Below are 18,431 nucleotides of genomic sequence, written 5' to 3' on the forward strand. Positions count from 1 at the left end.
AACAGCATACATTTTTTAACCTTATATTCTAAAGCAGAATATTTTCAGAGTATTTCAATGCATGAAAATTGATAATTTGACTAGCATTTAATAAGTAGAATGAAGTGGTACAGGATACCCCGTCAAATGTTGGTCCACTACTCTGCAAACATTAGCTCAAAACTTAATGCATTGACTTCTTTGTTTGGGAAATAGGATTCAATACATATTTATTTTTTGATAAAAAGATTTTAGTTTTTAATTTTTTATCGTTATTTTGTGTTTTGTTTTCTTCACATCATACATATTGTAAAGAATTACTCGTTTTAAATGCATACTTCATAATTTTTAAATTTAATTAATAAGAAAAGTTAAATTACATATGGTATAATTTATATATTACTCATTCGAATTTCGAATTTCATTTATCGAAATACACCAAAAAATATTTTGGTCAGATTAAAAAATTAAAAATATAAACTGTCATTCATAAAAGAAAAAATCCTAAAAATATCATCTAAAAACAATAATTTGAAAATATAATTTATTAAGAAACATATTGTTTAATTCACTGAAAATTATGTATAAAAATATTTTTTTAGTTTAAATTGGAAAATGCTTATAATATTTACGTACCATCAAAATCAACTAAAAAACAGTAATTACAATTTTGTGAAAAGTTATTAATAATAATTTTTGAGATTTATTCAAAATGATTATGAATTATAGTAATTTCAAAATATTTAGTATGTATTAATTTTTAAAATTTAACGATAAATTGTATTTGATTAAACTGTAAGTTTAAAATTTATATATTTTATAAATTATAGATACATTTACGAGTTTAATATACTGGGGTAAATCAATTGTTTTTACAAATATATTATCACAAATAATAAGTGCTAATTATACCGATTTCAGTGCTGAACGACAAAAAAGTAAACCGATGATTCAGTGTACTATATTATAGTTATCAGAATATTGAGAAAGAAGCATTTTTACTATTCCAATAAATGAAAAAAAAAACATAGATTTTTGAAATTTCTGATATCAAATAAAAAATTTGAGACCATAACGTATCACGCAAAATAACATAAATATATACGAAAAATTAAAATAATAACGCTTACCTCGGGCATCTGCAGGCAATCATTTTTCAGTTAATTTCAAATTTTTACAAAAAATATATTTTATACTAGTTATTTTATTGAAAAACAATTATTATTTAAAATGTATATATATCTATAGGCTTATTAAACAATATGTTGTTTTAATCACTGGAAATTATGCAAAAAAAATATCGTTTAAAATTAAATTGTAAATACAAATAAAATAAGTAAATAATAATAATAGTTACATACTAGATTGAGCTAAAAAAAAAGTAATTGCAATTGTAACAAATTATTAACTACATAATTGGTTATGATTATACTGTTAGTATTAATTTAAATATTTTATAAATTTAAGATAGATTTACGAGTTCAATATACTGGGATAAATAATTAGTTTTTACAAATATATTATCACATATAATAGGTGTTAATTTTATCGGTTTCAGTGCAGAACGATAAAAGAATAATACCGATTCCGTGTACTATATTATAGTTTTTTAAAATATTAAAAAGACGAATTTTAACTATTCCAATAAATGAAATAAAAACACAGATTTTTGAAAACACTCATATTAAATAAAAAATTGTAGGCTATATGTCACGCAAATTATCATAAATATATACAAAAAATAAAATAAAACAACACATACCTTGGGAAACTGCAGACAATCATTTTTAAGGTAATTTTAAATATGTACATAATAAATACTTAATACTGCCTGATTATTTTATTGAAAAACAATTATTATATAAAATGCATTTAAGTTTTCGAAAATAATATTTTTTACATAATTATCTTTTGAAACGACATATTATTATCATTAAACTTAATAAAAAATATGTTGTTAACTCACTAAAAGTTATGTAGAAAAAATATTGTTTAAAATGAAACTATAAATACAACTATTACAAATAAAATAAGAAAATATTAATCATATTTACGTACCAACGTTTATTGCTAAAAAAAAAATAAATGCAATTGTAATGAACAAGTTACTTAAAATAATTAGAGATTTGTTAAGAATTATGAATTAACATAATTTCAAAATATTTAATACGTGTTCATTTTTTAAATTTAGCGACATATTGGTTTTTCATAAATTTTCAGGTTTAATTTATATTTATAAATTAAAGATATATTTACCAGTTTAATATACTGGTATAAACCAGTTGCTTTTACAAATATATTATCAAACATAATAAGTTCTAATTTTATCGGTTTTAGTGCTGAACAATAAAGCAGTAATACCGATAAATAGGTGTACTATATCATAGTTTTCAAAATATTGAGAAAGAAGCACATTTACTATTCATTTAAATGAAATAAAAACACAGATTTTTAAAAATTACCATATCAAATAAAAAATTGTAGGCTGTATAGCACTTAAAATAGCATTAATATATACAAAAAATAAAAAAAAAAAATAACACTTACCATAGGAACCTGCAGGCAATCATTTTTTAGTTCATTTCAAATATATACAAAATATATACTTTATATTGGATGATCGTTTTATTTAAAAACCATTATTGGTTAAAATGTATTAAAGTTTCGGAAAATAATTTTTTTTTCATAATCTTCTGGTGAAACGATATATTATCTTAAAACTTATTAAAAAATATGTTGTTTAATTCACTGAGAATTATGTAAAAAAACTATTGTTTTAAATGAAAATTATACGCACAAATATTAAAAATATAATAAAAAATTACTAATCATATTTACGTACGAAAAGATTGAGCTAAAAAAAAGTAATTACAATTGTAACAAATCAGTTATTAATAATAAATTTAGTACGTGTTCATTTTTAAAATTTAGGGACATATTGGTTTATATTAAATTGTCAGTTTTAATTTATATTTATAAATTATAGATACATTTACGAATTTAATATACTGGGATAAATCGGTTGTTTTTACAAATACAGTGAGAACTTTTTATACTGAATCTAAAGGGTCAAGAGATCACTTTCGTTAAAGAGAGTTTTCCTAATAGAAGAGATTTAAAAAAAAAAAAATTTTGTTAGAACTTACGTTTTACGATATTCAAAGTATATAATGAAAGAATTAAATCGTTCTTGGAAATTTCGGCATTTTAGCCGATTACTTTTATAATTTATAATACAATAACAGTCAAATTGTACAAAATATTGTTTATTTTTTGAGAGTGACTATAGGCTATAAAGAATGAATTTACCAATGGGTTGTAAAGCAGGCCAACCATTATTATGTAATGTTTAGGTTATATAGAGATTTTCGTTGTAAAGAGTTTGGTTATAAAAAGTTCTCACTGTATATTATCACATATAATAAATGCTATTTTTAACGCTTTTAGTGTTTACCGAAAAAAGCACGTACCAATGATTTTGTTTACTGATTATAGTTTTCAAAATATTGAGAAAGAATCATTTTTACTAATTCAGCCAAAAAAAAAAAATCACGGATTTTTGAAAATTCTCATATCAAATAAAAATATGTAGCCTATATTTCATGCAAAATACCACAAATATATATAAAAAAAATAAAAATAATAACATGTACGTGGGGCACCTGCAGGCAATTGATTTTAAGTTAATTTAAAATATGTACAAAATATATACTTTATACTAGATGATCATTTTATTTAAAAACCATTATTGTTTAAAATGTATTAAAGTTTCGGAAAATAATTTTTTTTTCATAATCTTCTGATGAAACGATATATTATCTTAAAACTTATTAAAAAATATGTTGTTTAATTCACTGAGAATTATGTAAAAAAACTATTGTTTTAAATGAAAATTATACGCACAAATATTAAAAATATAATAAAAAATTACTAATCATATTTACGTACGAAAAGATAGAGCTAAAAAAAAGTAATCACAATTGTAACAAATCAGTTATTAATAATAATTATTGAAATTTATTAAGAATTATGAATTAACATAATTCTTAATAAATTTAGTACGTGTTCATTTTTAAAATTTAGGAACATATTGGTGTATATTAAATTGTCAGTTTTAATTTATATTTATAAATGATAGATACATTTACGAATTTAATATACTGGGATAAATCGGTTGTTTTTACAAATACAGTGAGAACTTTTTATACTGAATCTAAAGGGTCAAGAGATCACTTTCCTTAAAGAGAGTTTTCCTAATAGAAAAGATTTAAAAAAAAAAAAAATTTTGTTAGAACTTACGTTTTACGATATTCAAAGTATATAATGAAAGAATTAAATCGTTCTTGGAAATTTCGGCATTTTAGCCGATTACTTTTATAATTTATAATACAATAACAGTCAAATTGTACAAAATATTGTTTATTATTTGAGAGTGACTATAGGCTATAAAGAATGAATTTACCAATGGGTTGTAAAGCAGGCCAACCATTATTATGTAATGTTTAGGTTATATAGAGATTTTCGTTGTAAAGAGTTTGGTTATAAAAAGTTCTCACTGTATATTATCACATATAATAAATGCTATTTTTAACGCTTTTAGTGTTTACCGAAAAAAGCACGTACCAATGATTTTGTTTACTGATTATAGTTTTCAAAATATTGAGAAAGAATCATTTTTACTAATTCAGCCAAAAAAAAAAAATCACAGATTTTTGAAAATTCTCATATCAAATAAAAATATGTAGCCTATATTTCATGCAAAATACCACAAACATAAATAAAAAAAATAAAAATAATAACACGTTCGTGGGGCACCTGCAGGCAATTGATTTTAAGTTAATTTCAAATATGTACAAAATATACACTTTATACTGGATGACTATTTCATTGAAAAACAATTATTATTTAAAATGTATTTAAGATTTTGAAAATATTATATTTTTATATAATTTTCGGTTGAAACGACATATTATCTTTAATCTTAATTAAAAATCTGATGTTTATTTCGCTGAAAATTATGTAAAAAAAATATTGTTTAAAATGAAATTTTACATACAAATATTACAAATTAAAAAGGAAAATACTAATCATTTTTACGTACTCGGAGGTTGAGCTAAAAAAAAAATTAATTGCAATAGTGAGAAATAAGTTATTAATGATAATTATTGAATTTTATTAATAATTATAAATTATCGTAATTTAAAAATATTTAGTACGACTTCATTTTTTAAATTTATCGACGTATTGGTTTTTATTGAATAGTCAGTTTTAATTTATATTTATAATTTATAGATACATTTACGAGTTTAATTACTGCGTCAGATCAGTTGTTTTTACAAATATATTATAACATAATATAATAAGTGCTAATTTTATCGGTTTCTGTGCTGAACGATAAAGGAGTAATACCAAAAAATAGGTGTACTATATTATAGTTTTGAAAATATTGAGAAAGAAGTACATTTACCATTCATTTAAATAAAATAAAAACACAGGTTTTTTGAAAATTCTTACATCAAATAAAAAATTGTAGGATACACGTTACGAAAAAAGCATAGATATATGTAAAAAATAAAAAAATAGAACGTACCTTGAGGATCTGCAGAAAACATTTTTTAGTTAATTTTAAATATGGACAAAATATATACTTAATACTGAATGATTATGTTATTGAAAAAAAATTATTATTTCAAATGGCTTTGAAAATATTTCTTTTTATATAATTTTCTGTTGAAATAACATCTAAAAGTTATGTTATTTGAATAACGGCATACGTCTTTTAATCTTATAATCTTAAGTATAATCTTTTTTGGAGTATTTCTATGTATCGAAATTCATAACCTGACTAGTATTTAGTGAGTAGAAAGAAGTGGTACAGGATACCCCGTCAAATGTTGGTCCACTACTCTGCAAACATTAGCTCAAAACTTAATGCATTAACTTCTTTGTTTGGGAAATAGGATTCAATACATATTTATTTTTTGATAAAAAGATTTTAGTTTTTAATTTTTTATCGTTATTTTGTGTTTTGTTTTCTTCACATCATACATATTGTAAAGGTTTGCTCGTTTTAATTGCATACTTTATAATTTGTATATTTAATTAATTAGAAAAATTAAATAATATATTGTATAATTTATAATTTACTCGTCCAAATTTCGATTGAAAATTTGTAGGCTATATATCAGTGTTGGGAAAGTTCCTTTTTAAATTGATCTCGTTCCGTTCCTCGTTCAGTTCATAATATATGAACTCGTTCCAGATCCTCGTTCCTTATTCAAAGAAGGAGCTCAATGCAAATTCAGTTCCTCTATAATACGTACTCGTTCCAATTATCGTTCAATTTTTTTAACTTACCCAAATTAGCGGACTAGAATATTACCTTATTATTTTTTATGTCAATAAATGAATGATAAAAATGATAAATGAATCAGAATTTAAAAAAATGAATCTAAACATGAACTGAGTACTAAACAATTAAATTAATATAAAAATTAAAATTAAAATGTATAATAATAAATAATATAGATTTAATTTGTCTTTATTTTATCTGAATTTAATAAACTAAATTAAATAAAAAATTTGTTTTTTAAAATTTCAAGAGGAACTGTGATTTCCGTTCACGTTCCTCAATATAAAGAATTCGTCTTTATTCATTTTCCTTCAGTTTTTAGGGAAGCAGTTTCAAGCTTCCTTTCTACAAAAAAAAACTCGTTCCAGAAATCCTTTCCTTCCCAACACTGCTATGTATAACGAAGAACACCATAATGATATACAAAAATAAATACAAAATATAAAAATAATAACACTTACTTTGGGCACCTGCAGGCAATCGTATTTAGATAATTTCAAATATATACAAAATATATACTTTATATTGGATGATCGTTTTATTTAAAAACCATTATTGGTTAAAATGTATTAAAGTTTCGGAAAATAATTTTTTTTTCATAATCTTCTGATGAAACGATATATTATCTTAAAACTTATTAAAAAATATGTTGTTTAATTCACTGAGAATTATGTAAAAAAACTATTGTTTTAAATGAAAATTATACGCACAAATATTAAAAATATAATAAAAAATTACTAATCATATTTACGTACGAAAAGATTGAGCTAAAAAAAAGTAATTACAATTGTAACAAATCAGTTATTAATAAAAATTATTGAAATTTATTAAGAATTATGAATTAACATAATTCTTAATAAATTTAGTACGTGTTCATTTTTTAAATTTAGGAACATATTGGTTTATATTAAATTGTCAGTTTTAATTTATATTTATAAATTATAGATACATTTACGAATTTAATATACTGGGATAAATCGGTTGTTTTTACAAATACAGTGAGAACTTTTTATACTGAATCTAAAGGGTCAAGAGATCACTTTCGTTAAAGAGAGTTTTCCTAATAGAAGAGATTTAAAAAAAAAAAATTTTGTTAGAACTTACGTTTTACGATATTCAAAGTATATAATGAAAGAATTAAATCGTTCTTGGAAATTTCGGCATTTTAGCCGATTACTTTTATAATTTATAATACAATAACAGTCAAATTGTACAAAATATTGTTTATTTTTTGAGAGTGACTATAGGCTATAAAGAATGAATTTACTAATGGGTTGTAAAGCAGGCCAACCATTATTATGTAATGTTTAGGTTATATAGAGATTTTCGTTGTAAAGAGTTTGGTTATAAAAAGTTCTCACTGTATATTATCACATATAATAAATGCTATTTTTAACGCTTTTAGTGTTTACCGAAAAAAGCACGTACCAATGATTTTGTTTACTGATTATAGTTTTCAAAATATTGAGAAAGAATCATTTTTACTAATTCAGCCAAAAAAAAAAAAAAAATCACAGATTTTTGAAAATTCTCATATCAAATAAAAATATGTAGCCTATATTTCATGCAAAATACCACAAACATATATAAAAAAATAAAAATAATAACACGTACGTGGGGCACCTGCAGGCAATTGATTTTAAGTTAATTTCAAATATGTACAAAATATATACTTTATACTGGATGACTATTTCATTGAAAAACAATTATTATTTAAAATGTATTTAGGTTTTTGAAAATATTATATTTTTATATAATTTTCGGTTGAAACAACATATTATCTTTAATCTTAATTAAAAATCTGATGTTTATTTCGCTGAAAATTATGTAAAAAAAATATTGTTTAAAATGAAATTTTACATACAAATATTACAAATTAAAAAGGAAAATACTAATCATTTTTACATACGCGGAGTTTGAGCTAAAAAAAAAAAATTAATTGCAATAGTGAGAAATAAGTTATTAATGATAATTATTGAATTTTATTAATAATTATAAATTATCGTAATTTAAAAATATTTAGTACGAGTTCATTTTTTAAATTTATCGACGTATTGGTTTTTATTGAATAGTCAGTTTTAATTTATATTTATAATTTATAGATACATTTACGAGTTTAATTACTGCGTCAGATCAGTTGTTTTTACAAATATATTATAACATAATATAATAAGTGCTAATTTTATCGGTTTCTGTGCTGAACGATAAAGGAGTAATACCAAAAAATAGGTGTACTATATTATAGTTTTGAAAATATTGAGAAAGAAGTACATTTACCATTCATTTAAATAAAATAAAAACACAGGTTTTTGAAAATTCTTACATCAAATAAAAAATTGTAGGATACACGTTACGAAAAAAGCATAGATATATGTAAAAAATAAAAAAATAGAACGTACCTTGAGGATCTGCAGAAAACATTTTTTAGTTAATTTTAAATATGGACAAAATATATACTTAATACTGAATGATTATGTTATTGAAAAAAAATTATTATTTCAAATGGCTTTGAAAATATTTCTTTTTATATAATTTTCTGTTGAAATAACATCTAAAAGTTATGTTATTTGAATAACGGCATACGTCTTTTAATCTTATAATCTTAAGTATAATCTTTTTTGGAGTATTTCTATGTATCGAAATTCATAACCTGACTAGTATTTAGTGAGTAGAAAGAAGTGGTACAGGATACCCCGTCAAATGTTGGTCCACTACTCTGCAAACATTAGCTCAAAACTTAATGCATTAACTTCTTTGTTTGGGAAATAGGATTCAATACATATTTATTTTTTGATAAAAAGATTTTAGTTTTTAATTTTTTATCGTTATTTTGTGTTTTGTTTTCTTCACATCATACATATTGTAAAGGTTTGCTCGTTTTAATTGCATACTTTATAATTTGTATATTTAATTAATTAGAAAAATTAAATAATATATTGTATAATTTATAATTTACTCGTCCAAATTTCGATTGAAAATTTGTAGGCTATATATCAGTGTTGGGAAAGTTCCTTTTTAAATTGATCTCGTTCCGTTCCTCGTTCAGTTCATAATATATGAACTCGTTCCAGATCCTCGTTCCTTATTCAAAGAAGGAGCTCAATGCAAATTCAGTTCCTCTATAATACGTACTCGTTCCAATTATCGTTCAATTTTTTTAACTTACCCAAATTAGCGGACTAGAATATTACCTTATTATTTTTTATGTCAATAAATGAATGATAAAAATGATAAATGAATCAGAATTTAAAAAAATGAATCTAAACATGAACTGAGTACTAAACAATTAAATTAATATAAAAATTAAAATTAAAATGTATAATAATAAATAATATAGATTTAATTTGTCTTTATTTTATCTGAATTTAATAAACTAAATTAAATAAAAAATTTGTTTTTTAAAATTTCAAGAGGAACTGTGATTTCCGTTCACGTTCCTCAATATAAAGAATTCGTCTTTATTCATTTTCCTTCAGTTTTTAGGGAAGCAGTTTCAAGCTTCCTTTCTACAAAAAAAAACTCGTTCCAGAAATCCTTTCCTTCCCAACACTGCTATGTATAACGAAGAACACCATAATGATATACAAAAATAAATACAAAATATAAAAATAATAACACTTACTTTGGGCACCTGCAGGCAATCGTATTTAGATAATTTCAAATATATACAAAATATATACTTTATATTGGATGATCGTTTTATTTAAAAACCATTATTGGTTAAAATGTATTAAAGTTTCGGAAAATAATTTTTTTTTCATAATCTTCTGATGAAACGATATATTATCTTAAAACTTATTAAAAAATATGTTGTTTAATTCACTGAGAATTATGTAAAAAAACTATTGTTTTAAATGAAAATTATACGCACAAATATTAAAAATATAATAAAAAATTACTAATCATATTTACGTACGAAAAGATTGAGCTAAAAAAAAGTAATTACAATTGTAACAAATCAGTTATTAATAAAAATTATTGAAATTTATTAAGAATTATGAATTAACATAATTCTTAATAAATTTAGTACGTGTTCATTTTTTAAATTTAGGAACATATTGGTTTATATTAAATTGTCAGTTTTAATTTATATTTATAAATTATAGATACATTTACGAATTTAATATACTGGGATAAATCGGTTGTTTTTACAAATACAGTGAGAACTTTTTATACTGAATCTAAAGGGTCAAGAGATCACTTTCGTTAAAGAGAGTTTTCCTAATAGAAGAGATTTAAAAAAAAAAAAATTTTGTTAGAACTTACGTTTTACGATATTCAAAGTATATAATGAAAGAATTAAATCGTTCTTGGAAATTTCGGCATTTTAGCCGATTACTTTTATAATTTATAATACAATAACAGTCAAATTGTACAAAATATTGTTTATTTTTTGAGAGTGACTATAGGCTATAAAGAATGAATTTACTAATGGGTTGTAAAGCAGGCCAACCATTATTATGTAATGTTTAGGTTATATAGAGATTTTCGTTGTAAAGAGTTTGGTTATAAAAAGTTCTCACTGTATATTATCACATATAATAAATGCTATTTTTAACGCTTTTAGTGTTTACCGAAAAAAGCACGTACCAATGATTTTGTTTACTGATTATAGTTTTCAAAATATTGAGAAAGAATCATTTTTACTAATTCAGCCAAAAAAAAAAAAAAAATCACAGATTTTTGAAAATTCTCATATCAAATAAAAATATGTAGCCTATATTTCATGCAAAATACCACAAACATATATAAAAAAATAAAAATAATAACACGTACGTGGGGCACCTGCAGGCAATTGATTTTAAGTTAATTTCAAATATGTACAAAATATATACTTTATACTGGATGACTATTTCATTGAAAAACAATTATTATTTAAAATGTATTTAGGTTTTTGAAAATATTATATTTTTATATAATTTTCGGTTGAAACAACATATTATCTTTAATCTTAATTAAAAATCTGATGTTTATTTCGCTGAAAATTATGTAAAAAAAATATTGTTTAAAATGAAATTTTACATACAAATATTACAAATTAAAAAGGAAAATACTAATCATTTTTACATACGCGGAGTTTGAGCTAAAAAAAAAAATTAATTGCAATAGTGAGAAATAAGTTATTAATGATAATTATTGAATTTTATTAATAATTATAAATTATCGTAATTTAAAAATATTTAGTACGAGTTCATTTTTTAAATTTATCGACGTATTGGTTTTTATTGAATAGTCAGTTTTAATTTATATTTATAATTTATAGATACATTTACGAGTTTAATTACTGCGTCAGATCAGTTGTTTTTACAAATATATTATAACATAATATAATAAGTGCTAATTTTATCGGTTTCTGTGCTGAACGATAAAGGAGTAATACCAAAAAATAGGTGTACTATATTATAGTTTTGAAAATATTGAGAAAGAAGTACATTTACCATTCATTTAAATAAAATAAAAACACAGGTTTTTGAAAATTCTTACATCAAATAAAAAATTGTAGGATACACGTTACGAAAAAAGCATAGATATATGTAAAAAATAAAAAAATAGAACGTACCTTGAGGATCTGCAGAAAACATTTTTTAGTTAATTTTAAATATGGACAAAATATATACTTAATACTGAATGATTATGTTATTGAAAAAAAATTATTATTTCAAATGGCTTTGAAAATATTTCTTTTTATATAATTTTCTGTTGAAATAACATCTAAAAGTTATGTTATTTGAATAACGGCATACGTCTTTTAATCTTATAATCTTAAGTATAATCTTTTTTGGAGTATTTCTATGTATCGAAATTCATAACCTGACTAGTATTTAGTGAGTAGAAAGAAGTGGTACAGGATACCCCGTCAAATGTTGGTCCACTACTCTGCAAACATTAGCTCAAAACTTAATGCATTGACTTCTTTGTTTGGGAAATAGGATTCAATACATATTTATTTTTTGATAAAAAGATTTTAGTTTTTAATTTTTTATCGTTATTTTGTGTTTTGTTTTCTTCACATCATACATATTGTAAAGGTTTGCTCGTTTTAATTGCATACTTTATAATTTGTATATTTAATTAATTAGAAAAATTAAATAATATATTGTATAATTTATAATTTACTCGTCCAAATTTCGATTGAAAATTTGTAGGCTATATATCAGTGTTGGGAAAGTTCCTTTTTAAATTGATCTCGTTCCGTTCCTCGTTCAGTTCATAATATATGAACTCGTTCCAGATCCTCGTTCCTTATTCAAAGAAGGAGCTCAATGCAAATTCAGTTCCTCTATAATACGTACTCGTTCCAATTATCGTTCAATTTTTTTAACTTACCCAAATTAGCGGACTAGAATATTACCTTATTATTTTTTATGTCAATAAATGAATGATAAAAATGATAAATGAATCAGAATTTAAAAAAATGAATCTAAACATGAACTGAGTACTAAACAATTAAATTAATATAAAAATTAAAATTAAAATGTATAATAATAAATAATATAGATTTAATTTGTCTTTATTTTATCTGAATTTAATAAACTAAATTAAATAAAAAATTTGTTTTTTAAAATTTCAAGAGGAACTGTGATTTCCGTTCACGTTCCTCAATATAAAGAATTCGTCTTTATTCATTTTCCTTCAGTTTTTAGGGAAGCAGTTTCAAGCTTCCTTTCTACAAAAAAAAACTCGTTCCAGAAATCCTTTCCTTCCCAACACTGCTATGTATAACGAAGAACACCATAATGATATACAAAAATAAATACAAAATATAAAAATAATAACACTTACTTTGGGCACCTGCAGGCAATCGTATTTAGATAATTTCAAATATATACAAAATATATACTTTATATTGGATGATCGTTTTATTTAAAAACCATTATTGGTTAAAATGTATTAAAGTTTCGGAAAATAATTTTTTTTTCATAATCTTCTGATGAAACGATATATTATCTTAAAACTTATTAAAAAATATGTTGTTTAATTCACTGAGAATTATGTAAAAAAACTATTGTTTTAAATGAAAATTATACGCACAAATATTAAAAATATAATAAAAAATTACTAATCATATTTACGTACGAAAAGATTGAGCTAAAAAAAAGTAATTACAATTGTAATCATGTTTTAGTTAATTTCAAATATGTTCAAAATTAAACTTTATCCTGCATGATTATTTTACTGTAATACTACCATTATTTAAAATTTATTTAAGTTACTGAAAATGATTTTTTTTACATAAATTTATTTCTGTTGAAACGACATATTATCTAAAAACTTTTTTAAAAAAAAATGATAATTAAATAAAAAAATAAAAACAAATTTTTGAAAATTCCTATATCAAATATAGAATTATAGGCTTTATATTATGTCACGCCAAATACCATAAATATATACAAATAATAAAAAAGTAACACGTACCTTGGTCTCCTGCAGGCAATATTCTTTTAGTTAATTTTAAATATGTACAAAATATATACTTTATACTTTATACTGAATGTTTATTTTATTGAAAATCAATTATTATTTGAATTGCATTTAAGTTTTCAAAAATAATTTTTTACCTAAATTTGAAATAAAATATGTAAAAATTATATTATTTGAATAACAACATACATTTTTAATCTTTTAATTTAAAGAAGAATGTTTTTTGGAGTATTATAATGCATAAAAATTGATATTCTGACTATTATTTTAACTATATTTGGTGTGTATAGAATGAAGTGGTACAGGATCCCTGTAAAATGTTGGTCCACTACTCTGCAAACTTTAACTTATAATACATATTATTACCACACCTCAAAACTTAATGCCTTTACTTCTTTTTTTTGGAAAATAGGATTCAATTAATTAATGTATTTATTAATTTTATTAAAATGATTTAAGTTTAAAATTTTTTATCGTTTTTTACGTTTTATTTTATTCACATAATACATATTTTTAAGGTTTACTCATTTTAGTTGCATATTTTATAATTTTTAAATTTAATTATTTATACATCTGTAATAATATATGGTATAATTTTTATTTTACTCGTCTGAATTTCGATTGAAAAAATTGTATACTATCTTTATGTTACACAAAATACCACAAATATATACAAAAAATAATAAAATAACACGTACCTGGAACAACTGCAGGCAATATTGTTTTAGTTAATATTAAATAGATACAAAATATGTATTTTATACTGGATGATTATTTTATTGAAAATTTATTATTATTTAAAATATATATTTATGATTCTAAACATAATTTTTTTTACATAATTTTCTGTTGAAACGACATATTATTTAAAAACTTATTAAAAAATCTGTTTTTTTATTCACTGGAAATTATGTAAAAAAAATATTGTTTAAAATGAAATAATACATACAAATATTACAAATCAAATAAGAAAATACATAGAATATTTACGTACGATAAGGATGAGCTATAGAAAAATTAATTTCAATTGTGACGAATAAGTAATAATTTTCGAGATTTATTTAGAGCTATGAATTATCGTAATTTCAAAATATTTAGTACATGTTCATTTTTAAAATTTTAAATAAACATATTGGTTTTAGTTAAACTATACATTTTGATTTATATATTTTATAAATTATAGATATATTTACGAATTTAATGTACTGAGATAAATCCGTTGTTTTTATAAATATATCGAAGACAAGATGTGCTAATTTTATCGGTTTCAGTACTGAACGATAAAAGATTAAAACCGATACTTCGGTGTACTATATTATATTTTTCAGAATATTGAGAAAAAATCATTTTTTATGTTCCAATAGGTGAAATAAAAACACACATTTTTGAAAATTATCATATCAAATAAAAATTTGTAGGCCATATGTCACACAAAATACCGCAAATATATACAAAAAATAACACGTACTTCGGCCACCTGCAGATAATAATTTTAGTTAATTTGAAATATGTACAAAAAATAGTTAATTCTAAATGCTTATTTTATTGAAAAAAATTATTATTTAAAATGTATTTAAGTTTTCGAAAAAAATTTTTTGTACATAATTTTCTGTTGAAACGAGATATTATCTAAAAACATTTTAAAAATACATTGTTTTATTTACTGAAAATTATGTAAAAAAAATATGGTTTAAAATGAATTTCTATATACAAATATTAGAAAAAAAAAAAAAAATAAGAAAAACATTTTTACGTACGACGAGGACGAGCTAAAATGAATAAATTGCGATGGTGAAAAATAAGTTATTAAGAATAATTATTGAGATTTATAAAAATTACGAATTCACGTAATTTCAAAATATTAAGTACATGTTCATTTTTTAAATTTAGAGACATAAATGGTTATGATAAAATAGTAAGTTTTAATTTATATTTCTAAATTATAGATACATTAACGAGTTAAATATACTGAGATAAATCAATTGTTATTAAAAATTTTTATCAAAAATAATAAGTGCTAATTTTATTGGTTTCAGTGCTGAACGATAAAAGAGTAAACCGATGATTCCGTGTAAAATATTATAGATTTCAGAAAATTAAGAAAAAAGCATTTATATTATTTCAATAAAGAAATGAAAACACAGATTTTTGAAAATTCTCATATCTAATAAAACATTTGAGACTATATAATCAGGATCGCAAAATAACATAAATATATAAAAAACATTAAAAAATTACGCTTACCTTGGGCACCTGCAGGCAATCATTTTTCAGTTAATTTCAAATTTTTATAAAAGATGTACTTTATACTGGATGAATATTTTATTGAAAAAACAATTATTATTTAAAATGTATTTAAGTTTTCGAAAATAATTTTTTTTACATAATTTTCTGTTTAAATGACATATTATTTAAACACTAATTAGAAAATATGTTATTTTATACACTCAAAATTATGTAAAAAAAAAATATTGGTGTATATGAAATTGTACATAAAAAAAAAAAAATAAAAATACTAATTATAGTTACGTACTAGTTTGAGCTAAAAAAAAGTAATTGCAATTGTAACAAATATGTTATTAAGAATAATTATTGAGATTTTTAAAAATTACAAATTCACGTAATTTCAAAATATTTAGTACATGTTCATTTTTTAAATTTAGAGACATAAATGGTTATGATAAAATAGTAAGTTTTAATTTATATTTATAAATTATAGATACATTAACGAGTTAAATATACTGAGATAAATCAATTGTTATTAAAAATTTTTATCAAAAATAATAAGTGCTAATTTTATTGGTTTCAGTGCTGAACGATAAAAGAGTAAAACCGATGATTCCGTGTAAAATATTATAGATTTCAGAAAATTAAGAAAAAAGCATTTATATTATTTCAATAAAGAAATGAAAACACAGATTTTTGAAAATTCTCATATCTAATAAAACATTTGAGACTATATAATAAGGATCGCAAAATAACATAAATATATACAAAACATTAAAAAATTACGCTTACCTTGGGCACCTGCAGGCAATCATTTTTCAGTTAATTTAAAATTTTTATAAAAGATGTACTTTATACTGGATGAATATTTTATTGAAAAAACAATTATTATTTAAAATGTATTTAAGTTTTCGAAAATAATTTTTTTTACATAATTTTCTGTTTAAATGACATATTATTTAAACACTAATTAGAAAATATGTTATTTTATACACTCAAAATTATGTAAAAAAAAAATATTGGTGTATATGAAATTGTACATAAAAAAAAAAAATAAAAATACTAATTATAGTTACGTACTAGTTTGAGCTAAAAAAAAGTAATTGCAATTGTAACAAATATGTTATTAAGAATAATTATTGAGATTTTTAAAAATTACAAATTCACGTAATTTCAAAATATTTAGTACATGTTCATTTTTTAAATTTAGAGACATAAATGGTTATGATAAAATAGTAAGTTTTAATTTATATTTATAAATTATAGATACATTAACGAGTTAAATATACTGAGATAAATCAATTGTTATTAAAAATTTTTATCAAAAATAATAAGTGCTAATTTTATTGGTTTCAGTGCTGAACGATAAAAGAGTAAAACCGATGATTCCGTGTAAAATATTATAGATTTCAGAAAATTAAGAAAAAAGCATTTATATTATTTCAATAAAGAAATGAAAACACAGATTTTTGAAAATTCTCATATCTAATAAAACATTTGAGACTATATAATAAGGATCGCAAAATAACATAAATATATACAAAACATTAAAAAATTACGCTTACCTTGGGCACCTGCAGGCAATCATTTTTCAGTTAATTTAAAATTTTTATAAAAGATGTACTTTATACTGGATGAATATTTTATTGAAAAAACAATTATTATTTAAAATGTATTTAAGTTTTCGAAAATAATTTTTTTTACATAATTTTCTGTTTAAATGACATATTATTTAAACACTAATTAGAAAATATGTTATTTTATACACTCAAAATTATGTAAAAAAAAATATTGGTGTATATGAAATTGTACATAAAAAAAAAAAATAAAAATACTAATTATAGTTACGTACTAGTTTGAGCTAAAAAAAAGTAATTGCAATTGTAACAAATATGTTATTAAGAATAATTATTGAGATTTTTAAAAATTACAAATTCACGTAATTTCAAAATATTTAGTACATGTTCATTTTTTAAATTTAGAGACATAAATGGTTATGATAAAATAGTAAGTTTTAATTTATATTTATAAATTATAGATACATTAACGAGTTAAATATACTGAGATAAATCAATTGCTATTAAAAATTTTTATCAAAAATAATAAGTGCTAATTTTATTGGTTTCAGTGCTGAACGATAAAAGAGTAAAACCGATGATTCCGTGTAAAATATTATAGATTTCAGAAAATTAAGAATAAAGCATTTATATTATTTCAATAAAGAAATGAAAACACAGATTTTTGAAAATTCTCATATCTAATAAAACATTTGAGACTATATAATAAGGATCGCAAAATAACATAAATATATACAAAACATTAAAAAATTACGCTTACCTTGGGCACCTGCAGGCAATCATTTTTCAGTTAATTTAAAATTTTTATAAAAGATGTACTATATACTGTATGAATATTTTATTGAAAAAACAATTATTATTTAAAATGTATTTAA

The 18,431-nt window shown here is 21.6% G+C and overlaps 2 long non-coding RNA genes across 2 annotated transcripts; both read right to left on the minus strand.

The window, feature by feature from the left end:
* Positions 1 to 8,139: 8,139 nt before the first annotated feature.
* LOC113558798 lies at positions 8,140 to 10,092 on the minus strand. The gene is made up of 3 exons (XR_003405700.1): positions 9,954 to 10,092; positions 8,731 to 8,739; positions 8,140 to 8,252 (listed from the first exon to the last, which is right to left on the minus strand). It is a non-coding gene; the product is annotated as an uncharacterized LOC113558798 (long non-coding RNA).
* Positions 10,093 to 11,301: 1,209 nt separating this feature from the next.
* LOC113558781 lies at positions 11,302 to 13,253 on the minus strand. Its single transcript, XR_003405698.1, has 3 exons — positions 13,115 to 13,253; positions 11,892 to 11,900; positions 11,302 to 11,414 (listed from the first exon to the last, which is right to left on the minus strand). It is a non-coding gene; the product is annotated as an uncharacterized LOC113558781 (long non-coding RNA).
* Between the last annotated feature and the right edge of the window lie 5,178 nt (positions 13,254 to 18,431).

The sequence above is a fragment of the Rhopalosiphum maidis genome, chromosome 4 (assembly GCF_003676215.2).
Source record: "Rhopalosiphum maidis isolate BTI-1 chromosome 4, ASM367621v3, whole genome shotgun sequence".
NCBI lineage: Eukaryota > Metazoa > Arthropoda > Insecta > Hemiptera > Aphididae > Rhopalosiphum > Rhopalosiphum maidis.